Source organism: Hoplias malabaricus, chromosome 3, assembly GCF_029633855.1.
Source record: "Hoplias malabaricus isolate fHopMal1 chromosome 3, fHopMal1.hap1, whole genome shotgun sequence".
NCBI lineage: Eukaryota > Metazoa > Chordata > Actinopteri > Characiformes > Erythrinidae > Hoplias > Hoplias malabaricus.
The window spans coordinates 34,881,524-34,895,572 of record NC_089802.1 but is presented as its reverse complement, the minus strand read 5'-3'; the positions used below and the strand labels follow the sequence as shown (position 1 = coordinate 34,895,572).

General features: G+C 39.5%; 1 long non-coding RNA gene across 1 annotated transcript in view; it reads left to right on the top strand.

Annotated features, from left to right (window-relative positions):
• Positions 1-379: 379 nt before the first annotated feature.
• LOC136691568 (uncharacterized) overlaps positions 380-14,049 on the top strand; it is a 72,147-nt gene continuing 58,477 nt past the window's right edge. Inside the window, exons 1-2 of the long non-coding RNA XR_010801883.1 lie at positions 380-452; positions 532-688. This is a non-coding gene — a long non-coding RNA (uncharacterized lncRNA). The remainder of the gene's footprint in view (positions 453-531; positions 689-14,049) is intronic.

The window sequence follows — 14,049 nt, the reverse complement described above, 5'->3', positions numbered from 1 at the left end:
TTAGTTGTTGCAGCCCTACTAGAATGACTATAAAAGTGTCTACAGGTGTGTACCTAATACCACTAATCAGTGTATTATATCTTATGATGGACTGTCCAGGGTGGTGGTGTTGAGCCCTCTCAAACTGGGCTAAAAAATGTCCTTTTAATTATGGATAATTTTAGTAAGTACACATTGACTGTCTCTACTCTGTCTTCTACTATGCCATAACAATGGTTCCAGCCAGTGTCATAGTTCTAAAAGTAATCTTATTCAATAGCTATGTTTGTATGGCACTGAGAAGTCACATGCTACTCCTTACAACCCTGCAGGAAAAGTTTAGTAAAGTTTAGTAAAACTTTGCACAGTTCTTGCCTTCTTGAACTATTTGTCTTCTTCTAGGAGGAGAGAATGGACAGTTTGCCTTCACCAGATGGTCTTTTGTTAAAATGCCACTCTACATCAGACATCTGGTGAGTCTTTTTTTAACTATTTTCTATGTTTGGTCAAGTGCCTCAGCTGTCATTTGACTTTCACATGGGTCAATTTCAGGAAGCAGTCACAGGCACTCTCCATGAATGTATTTTGGAGCATCAAACTTGACTCATCATATACTTCATGGGAACATTTGGTGTTTGCTGCTGGTTGGTGGAAGGAACAGCACCACTGCTTCCATGATTGTGCATGAGGACGTCATAAGATAAGGGAGGTGAGCTAGTAAATTCTATTGCACCAGTTGATTACCCCAGTAAGGTGAGACATGTCCATTTCTCCATTTTATGCTATATGGGAGCCTTCGAATGACTTCTTATGTGGGGTCCCTCAAGACATAAATGTATGGTGAGTCACTGCCCAATCCCCAGAGTTCTGGCAGGAGGTGTGGCCGTTTATCTGCAGCAATCACCCACGGCCATGGAATCAACATATTCCTAGTACAAACACTAGTCTTCCACAGGAAACAGGAGGAATATCAAGTGTGGGGGCTATCCTCACTGTTTTGGTGTCGAATGAGATTTTAGTATTCTTTAGTCCTTGGCATTAACTTTAAATATTGGGCATGTCTTGTGATAGGTTAATGATCACATCCTTCTGGAAATGCATTACCAAGGTTCTATTTTAAGAGCTCTGGTTTATACTTAGCTCACAACTGCTTGCAATTTAACATGGGTAGTGGTTGGGGGTGTCATCTAGAAGGTAGTTGATTATTTGACAACTTGCATGTTGAGCAAACTGCCACTTTCCTTAGTCATCAGCTCACCCACAAGATTCTGCTCATCCAATGAAATGATATGAATAAAACAAACAAAAATGTTGTCGCTGTCAGCCTGTTTGTTCACAACCCTAAAAAAGTTTTAAAAAATGGGACAATGTGCAATCTGGCCTTTTTAATGCTTCCAATATCTTCCAGAGATTCCTGCAGAAGATGTTAACCAGTCAGCAGGCCTTTTATTATTTATTATCTTGACAATTATATGGCATTTTCTTAATCTGGACCACAGCATTTAAACTGAAATTGATCATACAGAGTGTCCTACAACAGAAGGGACTTAAAACAAAGCAGCTAATTGGCAGTAGATAATTGGCAGCAAAGTACTTGGATTTCAGAGCTACACCCATTTTTAAGGTTTTAGCAGTTATTACCAGCATTTTGTGCAAGGGTTTGCCAAGTTGGCAGCACCTCTGCACAGACTGTTAGCAGAGCATGTGGAATCGAACGTTTTAAAAAAGAGTCCTGAACAGATTATGGCAATTATCTAGACTGATCAGTTTGAGGAGAGTTTTGAGTACAAGAAAAGTAGACTATTTGCCAATCCAGTACTGGTTTATGTTAAGTTTTTATTACTCTTCAGGTTGGAGGTGGATGCAAGTCATAGTAGGGTGGCATAGCACTGAATATAATGCCTGAATAAACATTTTAAAGACCTGTCATTGGTACAATGCCTTTTCTCTTTACAATGCTCTTTACATACAGACGTAATAGATCTTTGCGTTTTCAAATCATACCACATCTTAAAGAGTACCCATTGTTTGAAAACAGCTTCTAAGGTCTATTAAATATCATGGAAGCCAAATGAGATTTTGAAATGAACAGTGGAGTGGATAAAACTAAAACTGAAGATTACTGTGATTGGTTAATATTGACACAAGTAAAGCCTGGCTCTCACTACAGGATTTTAAAAATCCTAACCGATGTTGGAAATGTGAGAAACCCCACACATAAAGACATTTTTTTCACCTATTTTTCAGTGCTTGATCGCTGTTAGTTCTCAAAGTCCCCACACTACACGATCTGCCCTGGTTTCAATGCTGAATCCCGAGAGCAGGCGGGAGTTTCTCACAAACTCTGGCTGTGTCCGAAACAGAAAGGAACAGGTACTTTGCTCTCATTTTGAAATGAAAGTGTTTGTAACCGAGTCACAGAGTATTCGATATTTCAGCATATTGACACTAATGTTCCTTTGCCACAATAATTACAATTTCGAGCAAAAACAGACAGCATTGTAAACAAGCTACAAATACTGACATGACTCTGCACATTCCTCCCTCAGAATATTGCCTCAGTTACAGCACTGAGACATTTCAGACACCATCATAATGTAAACAAACACGGTGGATAGCAGTGAAATAATCCCAGCTTGACTCTCATTAGTTTATCCTCTTTTAGGCACGATGTTAATCTCACATTTTACACTACACGATTCTGAGTCGTAAATATTCAACATGTTTCATATTTACGATTCACAAGTGATCAATGAAAATGACCTTTTTAATGTTAAAATTCTTATCACTGTCCGAACTACACCTCATAACTCCTAAATGGTCACATTACAAGAGAAGGACAAATTATTTTTAGTTTCGGTGCAAAGTCATTTTGAATCATTTTTTGTTCTAATGAATGTTGGAGCTATGGTTCAAAGTTGACAGTCAGCATATATAGGACAGATTCCCTTTTTTCCAGAAGGAGAGTTGCAGCCTTATGGCTTAGAAAACAGTTCATTCAGAGCATAATTCCTTTAAAGAGGCAATGCACATTCTATAAATATTCATAGCCATGTTTATTGTAATTCTAAATGCTTAATATCTTATATATTGTCACTATCCAAAGAAAAACATGTAACTCCAATCAAGTATCTATAAAGGAGAAGGAAAACCCATTGTAACTTTCAGTGGAAGTCAACGTAAAAAGATTTAATTTGTACATTTGCAGCATTTCTTTTGGTTCATCTAATCATGAAAATTTCAAACAATGACAGCTGCTGTGTTCAATTGATGCAGTAAATTAAAAAAAATCATAGTCTTATAGCAGTGGTATTCAAATTGTTTTTATGGTTTTGTGTTTTTTTTTTTTTTTTTAATGATAAGTATTGTGGGTGGCATGGTGGCGCAGCAGGTAGCATCACAGTCGCACAGCTCCAGGGATCTGGAGATTGTGGGTTCAAGTCCTACTCTGGGTGACTGTCTGTGAGGAGTGTGGTGTGTTCTCCCTGTGTCTGCATGGGTTTCCTCCGGGTGACTGTCTGTGAGGAGTGTGGTGTGTTCTCCCTGTGTCCGTGTGGGTTTCCTCCAAGTGCTCCAGTTTCCTTCCACAGTCAAAAAAACATATGTTGGTAGGTGGATTGGCTACTCAAGTGTGTGTGTGTGTGTGTGTGTGTGTGTGTGGCGGGGGGGTGTCACCCTGTGAAGGACTGGCGCCCCCTCCAGGGTGTGTTCCAGCATTTCACCCAATGATTACGGGTAGGCTTCAGACCCACTGCAACCCTGAACTGGATAAGCGGTTACAATAAATTAATGAGTATTGTATGTTTTGTGGTCTATAGAAACATGTGTGCAAATGCAGAGTGGAAGCAGCATCATTGCATCACACCATTTATATATCTTATTATTAGACAAACAGGAAAACTGTTCAGGATGGCAGTGGAGAGAAACACTACATACAGTTCTCACTTGATCTGATAAGAAAACTTAATATGAACACTGATTTTCAGAAGCATAGCCAGTGCAACCCCAGGACTAAAGCTTGGCTGCAGTAGTGTAATATAAAAAATTTAAAAAGGGAACACTACAGTGATGCTTGGTTATCACGGCAACCTCTACTCTGCTGGGAAATCCATCATACAGCTTAAAAACTGTCATGCATAAGCAATGTCCAGGTAAATTGCAGCTTCAGTAAGATGGAACAAATCTCTCATGAAAAGTGAATGTGTTACAACCAGTAAGCAAAAGGTACAAAACGAGATTCAAAAACTTACAGGGAGGAAATGTGTTTATGAATATTTATGTGGCTTTTCTTAAGTTTACATTTATTCAGTTTAGCCGTGTGTAGTCTTTTATCAAATAAATGAAAATTGCAGCTAAAATATATCCTCGGAATAGAGCAAAAGAGGATAATTGGCCTCTTTCTCTTCCTGGGTTAATAAGATGATAGTCCATCTACCCCATCACACAGTAAAATACCAGCAAAACTGATTTAATTTTTTACCTAATGTAGCAGAACCAGCAGTTAGTGTTCTACTCCATGTGTGTTGAAATATTTAATAACCAAACCTGCCAGGATGTGGTTGCCACTTTTGTATGACTCTGAGGAATCACATAGGTGGAATTGTAATACTTATTTATACCTGTTAAATATTTTTAGTAGATTATATTGTGTAATTTGCTGCGGGCCTTTAATGAACTGAAAGAGTGGGTTAGAGGCATAGAGTGGCATAGAGGCAGTTGCACATGCAGAAGTGAAGCTGTAATGAAGCAAACAGTAACCACTACTAAGCACTATGGACAAGGAAACTCTTACATGGCAGTGCAGTAAATAAAGGAAATTAAATCACTGCATGAAAATCAAAACACGAACGCAATTTACAAAACGAATGACAAACTGAAGACAATGAGAAGCCTAAAAGCAGTTAAAAATTGTTTTATAATTATTTTTCATGTGTTTTTTCGTGTTTAGTTGGCTAGGCTATATATTTTTTTAGATAATGATTTTTACTCCTTTTTTGTCATTTTTATTCTCCTTGTCTTTATTTTACTTGTAAATGAACCATTCAATAAATATTATACTATCAGTCTGACAATCTGCTATTCTGACTACCTGCTGAGCCGCCAAAACATGCTTCTGCTGAACTAGAAAGTAATGAGACAGATTTTGTGTTGGAACCACAGCTGGCCAACTAGGCTGAGCTATTTGAGCTAACACACACAAAAGCACAGACCGTATTTCAACAAACTGAGGCTCAAATCACAAAAGCCTCATATCTGTGAGCACAAAATTCAGTAAAAGGTCTTCTTTAGGCCTTCCTTTTAACCGAAGTCAGTACTAAAATTGCAAGTAAGAAGGTCGACTAAGTTTGTGTTATTTCCTTCCACCCATTTTCAGAGCTTGACATCGCCAGTCAGTTGGCTCCCACAGTGGCACCTACCTCTGGTTCTCTTAAATGCATATGAATGAGCTCTTGGCAATGTACGGACAAGACAACAAAAATTTGCCACATGGAAACAAGATGTAGACACATGGTTCTGTGAATTGGGCAGCAAGGTTTCTTTTTTTCTGAATAATGAATTGGAGATGAGTTATGATAAGGCACTCATTTATTACTTGTCATTTCATTTGTCATTTTCATTCTTTGCAGTTTTATGTTGAGAAACTTTATTCTTGAATAGTTGCTGTACTGTATTTGCTTTCAGTCTTTTATAAAGTGATGAACCCCTCTCCATTTTTACTTTTGAAAGACTCATTTGTCATTTCAGCTTGTGCCCAGTGGTTCTGGACACAATGTGACCCTGAACTGGATAAGTGGTTGTAGACAGTGAATGAATGAATGAAACGTTTCTCAATTGTTATGTGATATGTGGTCTTTGTACTAATTTAAATTGAAATGAATTTCACATAATTGCGTTCACCTCTAGAAATGTAGATGCATGATATGACTCAATGCAACAGCTTTTAATGCCCAAGCTTGACATTAATACATAATCACCAACTATTATCTATTGTTTGCTACCAAAATATATATAATTGAAAGCAATAGTTATATTTAATAGTAGCATGCATGGCTGTCTATTCTTCTAATGTAATCAGGCAATGGTTAGTAAACAGCAATGGTGGATAATGAGCTGTGGCTTGGTGCCCAATTTTATGAAAAGATTTATATGACCAGGAACTAAATTTGTTACAGTCACAGATACAGGGGTTGGACAATGAAAGTGAAACACCTGGTTTTAGACCACAATAATTTATGAATATGGTGTAGGGCCTCCTTCTGTGGCCAATACAGCGTCAATTCGTCTTGGGAATGACATATACAAGTCCTGCACAGTGGTCAGAGGGATTTTAAGCCATTCTTCTTGCAGGATAGTGGCCAGGTCACTACGTGATGCTGGTGGAGGAAAACGTTTCCTGACTCTCTCCTCCAAAACACCCCAAAGTGGCTCAATAATATTTAGATCTGGTGACTGTGCAGGCCATGGGAGATGTTTAACTTCACCTTCATGTTCATCAAACCAATCTTTCACCAGTGCTGTGTGTATTGGTGCATTGTCGTCCTGATACACGACACCGCCTTCAGGACACACTGTTTGAACCATTGGATGCACATGGTCTTACTGTTGCAATGTGCAATTAATGAAGATTGGCCACCAGGCTGGTCCAATTTAGCCATGAAACCTCCCACACTAAAATGACAGGTGTTTCAGTTTCATTGTCTAACCACTGTATCTGTGATGTGCAATGTGCATGGGCACATTGATATCTTCATGCGTCTCCTTCCCACATGGGAGGGAAAACGCTCAATATAGGATCTTAAATAATGACTTTCACACCCAAGTACTACGCAGTGTATGTAACACAAATATATTTATATTTAGATATCATTTGCATGACTCCTTTTCTAACATTCTGTGCATCAGCTTGGTTCAGAAGCTGTAGTTTCATCACTCACACAGTGCACTATGTAGGAAGCACAGAGCCATTTGAGACATAGCCACATTTGCGTGCCCGCAATGAACAAAGAACCATGTATGAAAGTGTGATCTAATCCGATCACTTCAGCCAGGCCTAACAGACACGTTTTTCTAATATTCAAAGTCCTATTTTTAATTGTCTAATTAATTGAACATTTTTCCATAGTTCCATCTGGTTCATTTAATAGAACAAACTTTGTGGGGAAGTAGAGGGTTTATTTTAGTCATTCATTTTTATATAATAGTTTGCACTTGTCCTTGAATTGTGAGTGGAGTAATCTACCCACGCAACACCTGTAATATCTGGTACTGCTGGTTTGTATAGCACAGTGTACAACAGTCCTTCAACAGATGACAGTGGAATTCAATTCACTTCCCAGGCAAGCATACTACAAAACTAAAAGGCCTTAGGTAAGGCTCCAAATGAGAAACAAGTGGAGAGAACCTCAACCAAGTAATTAGATTTGGGTTAATTTTCTATTGTCTAAAAAATAAGAGTCAGTTTTTAGAGTCTCAGTATTTTATAAGCTGTCTGTTCACCTATGTGTCCTTGCTGAGGGGATTTCCTGGCATCCAGCCTTAAGAGCACTAGTGAGGTCAGGTTCTGATGTTGGATGACTTGCCTGAGCCACAACTACCACTCCAACTCCTCTCAAAATTATTAGATAAACACAATCCAGATAACACAGTTCCACTACTCCACAGACCACTCCTGGGGGAACTTTATACTTAGCCTGCCCATATTATGTACTGGGCATGGAGCACCTGGACATGGAGGCTCACGAGTGACCACAAGAGTGCCTTGCATATGAGGAATCACTGTATTTCTATGTAACGTCTGTGCAACAGCTGAATTCAAATGATGAATATTGACCAAAATACTCATTTTGATTTTATCTATCAGTCACTGCAACTGAAAATGAGCCAAACGGGCACATGTTGATTATTGTGTGCTCTTCTTGTAAATCTAAACTGCATAGCAAACTATTCAAATGACCAAAGGGCAGAATACATTACATCCAGAGGTACTGGGCATTGGTGGCTAGTTGAGCAGAGTACACTCAGAATGCAATAATGTTTTCAATATGCTATGAGAATATTTCTTCTCATAAAGTGTCTATCATATTCATGCACGGATCTGTATAATTACTTCCTTCTGTGCAGAGTTACCTGCATTGATAAGACGGCACATTTATTAGGAAGGAGTCAGTTGCTCACAATGCATAAGTGCCTTATCATTCATCATTGATCAGACGTGCAAATGAAAAAGTAGATGCAGCGTTCACAAGGCGGGGCCAGCAGAACTTATTTTATTTGGTAATATCTTGCTGTACTTCACTGCTGACACAGATTCTTGAGGCACTGTTTTCTGCACATTACCTGTAGCATTTCTAAGCAGCTCCTTGCGTCTTACTAAAGGCACAAACAGGCCTTTCTACCACCAAAATGTAGCAGACAATATTTATGAAATAATTATATGTATATAATATTTATTTATTTATTTTCCTCTGTAGTCCCTGAATAAACAAGTTTATGCTTCATAGAGCAGGTCCACCCCCAGGAGCATGGCTTCTTACCCTCCTTCAAAGTTACATTGTGCTGTTCTCACTATTACAGGTGCGTGCAGCATCTCAATGATTTTGAAGCTACAGATACTGCCTACTTTTGCATTAAGTGAATAATGTTCAGACAGGGAACAAGGAGGTGGATTTAATGTTGTGGCTGGTGTGTGTGTGTATATATTGAGAGAAATTCTAGCTGTCTCTGCTGTTTTTTTCCCTTTTTTCACACTCCACACTTACACTTTTTGGCACCAATTTATCCTCTTCAGCCATCACAGTCGCTCAAGTGCACTAAGAAGCCCCAGTGTTGTCCTGCTGTCACCTCCGTCACACTACATAGCATTGAGTGATGGGGGAAGACACCTGTCCCTATCTTGTCTGGAAGCGTATCTTCCTTATTTTAAAGCCAGAATGAAGAAAATGCCTCTTGACCGACAACGGATTCCACTTTAGGGCTTTCAGACGTAGCTTTTGTTCCCTGTGTGGATGTCAGCGAATTTTCTCTCCATTTCTAGTTATTTTAGTCAACCCCTAGCTAGAACTCTCCCAATCACAAAGTGATGCCAAGCTGACAAGGTGAAGGCTATCATAGGCTTTCTCAGAGACAGGAGAGGCCAGATTCTGAATATTTTTAAAATGCAGCTCAACACACTTCCATGAGAACACTAATGATGCATTTGCATTGCAGTGGAGCGAGGCAATTTTCACCTCTCTTTCATTTCTAAGGAGATAGGTGGCATTTGTGTGTGGGGAACTGTGAGTTCAAGGCCTGCAAAGATAGTGTCAAAAGTTCTCAACTCTGCATATGAGAAGGCAGGTCGACAGGTGCTTCGCATTCATATTCAGTCCACACAATTAAATCAGCATTGATGAAACTGGTAAAACTACCTGGAAATATTCACATTAGTTTATATTTTTAAATAGAACATTAGACCTGGAGCATAGAACTCCACTGTCAGAACAATCTGTCTGTGTGGTGGTACCTCAAGGGCACATATTCTGTACCTTTTTTAGGGATCATTATTGGTCCTTATTCTATTATAATTGTAGATTTTGAAATTGTGTTGATATTTATTTTTTATTATACAAAGTTCTATAATGGAATAAGAGAATGTAATGTACCTTTAGGGAACACACCTGGACTTTTAAACCAAAGCTGTACATTTAGTGACAAATAATGTATCTCTACCATACATTTATTTATTTATTTATTAGAACTCTAAATAGACACCGCCACCAACTCACATGTTAACAGTATCGCAAAGTGGCCAACAGTTGCCAAGGCTTTGAGAAAGAGCTTTGCTTCAGCATACATGCATTCTGTTACTCAAGTTAATAGATGCCCACATTGGCAACATTGTGGTAAGTGATGGAGATAAAGAAGGACCAAACTTAGTCCCAGGGAAAGCAAAACCAATTATACTCTCTGGAATGCATGATTACTGATGGCTGTGGCATCAGCAGTCAAGTCTGCAAATTTATTTATATAGCACATTTAAAAGACAGTGAAAGTCAGCCAAAGAGCTGCACAATAAAATCAACTAACAAACAAAACCAGGTAAATTATAAAACATACAGATAAAAGAAATAAAACAAATAAATTAATCTAAAAATGAAATGTTGTGGAAGAGATACTGATGGCAAGGCAACATAAACCAAGGCAGAACAAATGGCTGAAATAATTATATATAATAATAAAGACCCAAAGGAAATGAATAGGATTTCAAATTGGATTTAAAAGTCATTATTGTAGGGGATTGCTTTAAGAACAGTGGAAGACTGTTCCAAAGTCTTGGGGCGGCTACAGCAAATGCCCGATCTCCTTTGGACCTCAACCGAGAATGAGGGGTGTCTAAAAGCAATTGGTTAGAGAATCAAACTCATTTTTTCTAAATATAGCACTAGGATACGGGCAAATATTCAATGATTTTATTTATTCATTAATTCATTGTCTGTAACCGCTTATCCAGTTCAGGGGCACGGTAGGTCCAGATCCTACCCGGGAACACACCCTGGAGGGGGCACCATTCCTTCACAGGGAGACACACACACACCTAGAGACATTTCGCCAATCCACCTACCAATGTGTTTTTTGTACCGTGGGAGGAAACCAGAGCACCCGGAGGAAACCCACGCAGACACAGTGAGAACACACCAACTCCTGACAGACAGTCACCCGGAGGAAACCCACGCAGACACAGGCAGAACACTTAAAGAATTGGTTAGTGTTAATCTGGCATAAAAAAGGGTGTCTTAAATTACTTGTATTTCAGATTTAATATTTTTGCTCATGGGATCCCCTTACAGTTGCAGAGTGTAATGAATTTTTACAGCACTATCCTGAAATGAAGACATGGGAGTGAGGGGAATTATTTCTTCTCAAACACCAACTGTTACATAGTGCTGGTGATGATGGTGGCCAGGTTAGAGAAGATTTATTATGATTTTGAAGCTATAGTTGTAAGATTAAAAAAATACTACTTATTGTGCTGTAAAATTAATCTAAAGTAATCTAGTGCACGATATCGGGTCGGTGTCAGAATGGGTCTCTGTCATTGGTCATGTGTCTTTCAGCAGGAAAATGACCCAAGTCATACTACAAAATGTATCCAGAAATGGTTTAAGACAAAGCACTGGAGAGTTCTTTCTCTGGCTGGCAAAGATTCCATAGGACTCCTGTGTACATATCTCAAAACAGCAGTTGAAAAAGGGCACCCTTCAAATCTGAGAGACCTAGAACAGCTTTTTTTAAAGAAGACTGGGTTGAATTCCAGTACAGAGGTGTAAGGAACAATTCATGGTTTCAGGACTGATTACAGTTATTGTTTTCAAATGGTGTGCTGCCAAATATTAAGTTGAGCATTCCAATAATATTGCACAGTTCATTTCTGGAGTTCTGTATGGAATGATATTGGATTTGACTTTTGTCTCAGTGCCTTTTAGGTTGTGCGATATCAGATGAATTCAGGTTTATTGTTGGATCACATTAACAGGGGTGTATGGTGAGTGAACAACAAAGGTTCATAGCCCCTAACACCAGTTAATACACAGCAAATACAAGTACAGTATGAAAACATTAAACTAAACTATACATACACTATGCACACACTATTGCACTGTTAAAATGTCCAAGATATTACTTATAACTGAGTTTTGCAAGTGACTGAGCAATTAGACACGGTCCTAAAAAAATAAAGTGCAGGGTGCAGAGTGAGTTTGTATGATGGGTTGAAATGTGATGGATTGTGGGTTGGTGCACTGTGCTAGTGTTTGACCAGCAGCCTGATGGCCTGGGGGAAGAAGCTGTCTCTGACTCGGCTAGCTCTGGATTATGTGCTTCTGGACATTCTGCCACTGGGCAGCTGTGAGAACAGACGATGTGCTAGGTGGGTGGAGTCTTTTATATTCCTCCTGGTCGTCCTCAGACAGTGACTGGTTTTTAAATCCAGGAGGTTTGGGAGCTGAACCCAGGTAATGTGATGTGATGTGCTGGGCTGTATGTAGTATCCTGTGCAGAGCGTTTCACTTAAGGTCAGTGCAGTTCCCATGCCAGGTGGTGATACAGCCTGTCACAATGCTCTCCACAATGAGGATTTGGGGATTCATACCAAACCACCTCATCTGCCTTGAGAACAAGCTCTGTGATCATAATGTCATCGGCAAATTTAATTATGACATCTGAGCTGTGTGTGGCTATGCAGTCATGGGTGTACAAGGAGTACATTAGTGAGCTGGGCATGCAGCCCTAAGGGGTTCTGGCCTTGAGCGCTGTGGTGCCTGCCTGTTTTTACCACTTCCTGTTGGCCCATCAAAAAGTCCAGGATCCGTCTACAAAAAGAGAACTGTTCAGACCCAGATCCCGGAGTTTGATGTCAAGGGAAACAGTGGTGTTGAATGCTGATTTGTAACTGACAAACAGCATTCTAACATGTGTGTCCTCCTTGTCTAGGTGGTAGAGGGCAGTGTGCAAAGTCAGAGCTATTGCATCATTAGAGGATCTGTTCCACCTGCATACAAAATGCAGTGGGTTCAGGGTAGCAGGTAATGAGGAGCAGATGAAGTTTCTAACAAGCCTCTCAAAGCACTTGCATATAATAGAGGTTAGAGCTGCTAGGCTCCTGTCATTTAAACAGGTAACTGTCTTCAGAGCAGAGACAACAGAGCCCAATATCCTGGTAGCTGATCTGTACATGCTTTAAGCATTTGTCCAGGGACACAGTAGGCGCTCCCTAATTTGCCTTGGGGTGATGACCTTGAAGGATCTGCATATGGGCTACTCTGTACTGGACTGGGCTTGACTCAGTGATGGTAGGGGCTCTCTTAGAGGGGTTACAGCAGGATGTCCTGTGAAAAGAGCTTAAAAGGAGTTTAGCTCCAAAAAGGAATAAACACATGAATACGAAAGCAGGTGTAATTGCAACAATGTCCTGGTAGAAGTTGTGAATTGAGTTAAGACCACATTTAACATGATTGTGCCCCTTCCACCATCATGAATTTCATCATTATAAATGCAGATGACACAATTGTGGTTGGGCTTATCTCCTGCAAAGAGGTCTCCAAATGACTGAGAGATGCTTAGAGAACAACCACCAGGTTCTGAACACAAATAAGACTAAGGAAGGTAGTGAAGCTCAAACTCCATCTCTCTATAAATGTAGAAATGGTAGAGAGAGTGCCAAGCTGTAAGTTCCTGGGTATGCATGTGTCTAAGGATTTGTCAAGGATTGTGAACACTACAGCATGGCTGAAGAAAGCACAGCAACATTTCTACTTTCATAGTTTACTTAAGAATTTAAGCTTTCAATGGGACCTGGTTTTCATCTTCTACCACAGCAATAACATGACCATACTAAACTACCATATATCTACATTGTACACTTGCTGAACCACAACAGAAAGATATACCATGCAACGTGTTGCTATATCACACAGAAAATCAGCAGGAAACCCAGGAAATCTGTCAACTATCTGAACCCATCGGAAATCTAAAGAAGAAATTGTCTATGCAAAGCAGGGTCCATCAAGGACTCTATCATAATTCCTTCTCCCTCTTGCCCTACCTGCTACAGGTGTGTTAGTGCTCACATTGCCAGACTGTGGAACAGTTTCTACCCAAGATCCGCTTTTCTAATCAAACAAACAGCAGCCTCTCCTAGGGCAATCGGGCCACAATATCAATGCACATGACATGCTATTTATGTCATGCTGCTAACTCAATCACATTAATCTGTGCTGCTCTTCCTCACTCTATCACAGATCCAGCATGCAGTCCATATCTGTACATCTCATACTTGCTGTATATTTGGTACTTGGACAAAATGGAACATTGTACACTGTATTCACTGTGTATGTCTCATATTATGGACATAAAGAAGTATACCGCTAACCATGCAATGCATCTTAGCGAACTTTACATATAACAAAGTACCTGCATACTGCACAGAAATAATGGTATTTGCACAAAGCTTAGTGCACAGTAATAATATGCTTATAAAGTGCAATGTACTGCACATGGTTGTATATATTACATACAAATAGAATGAATAATAGA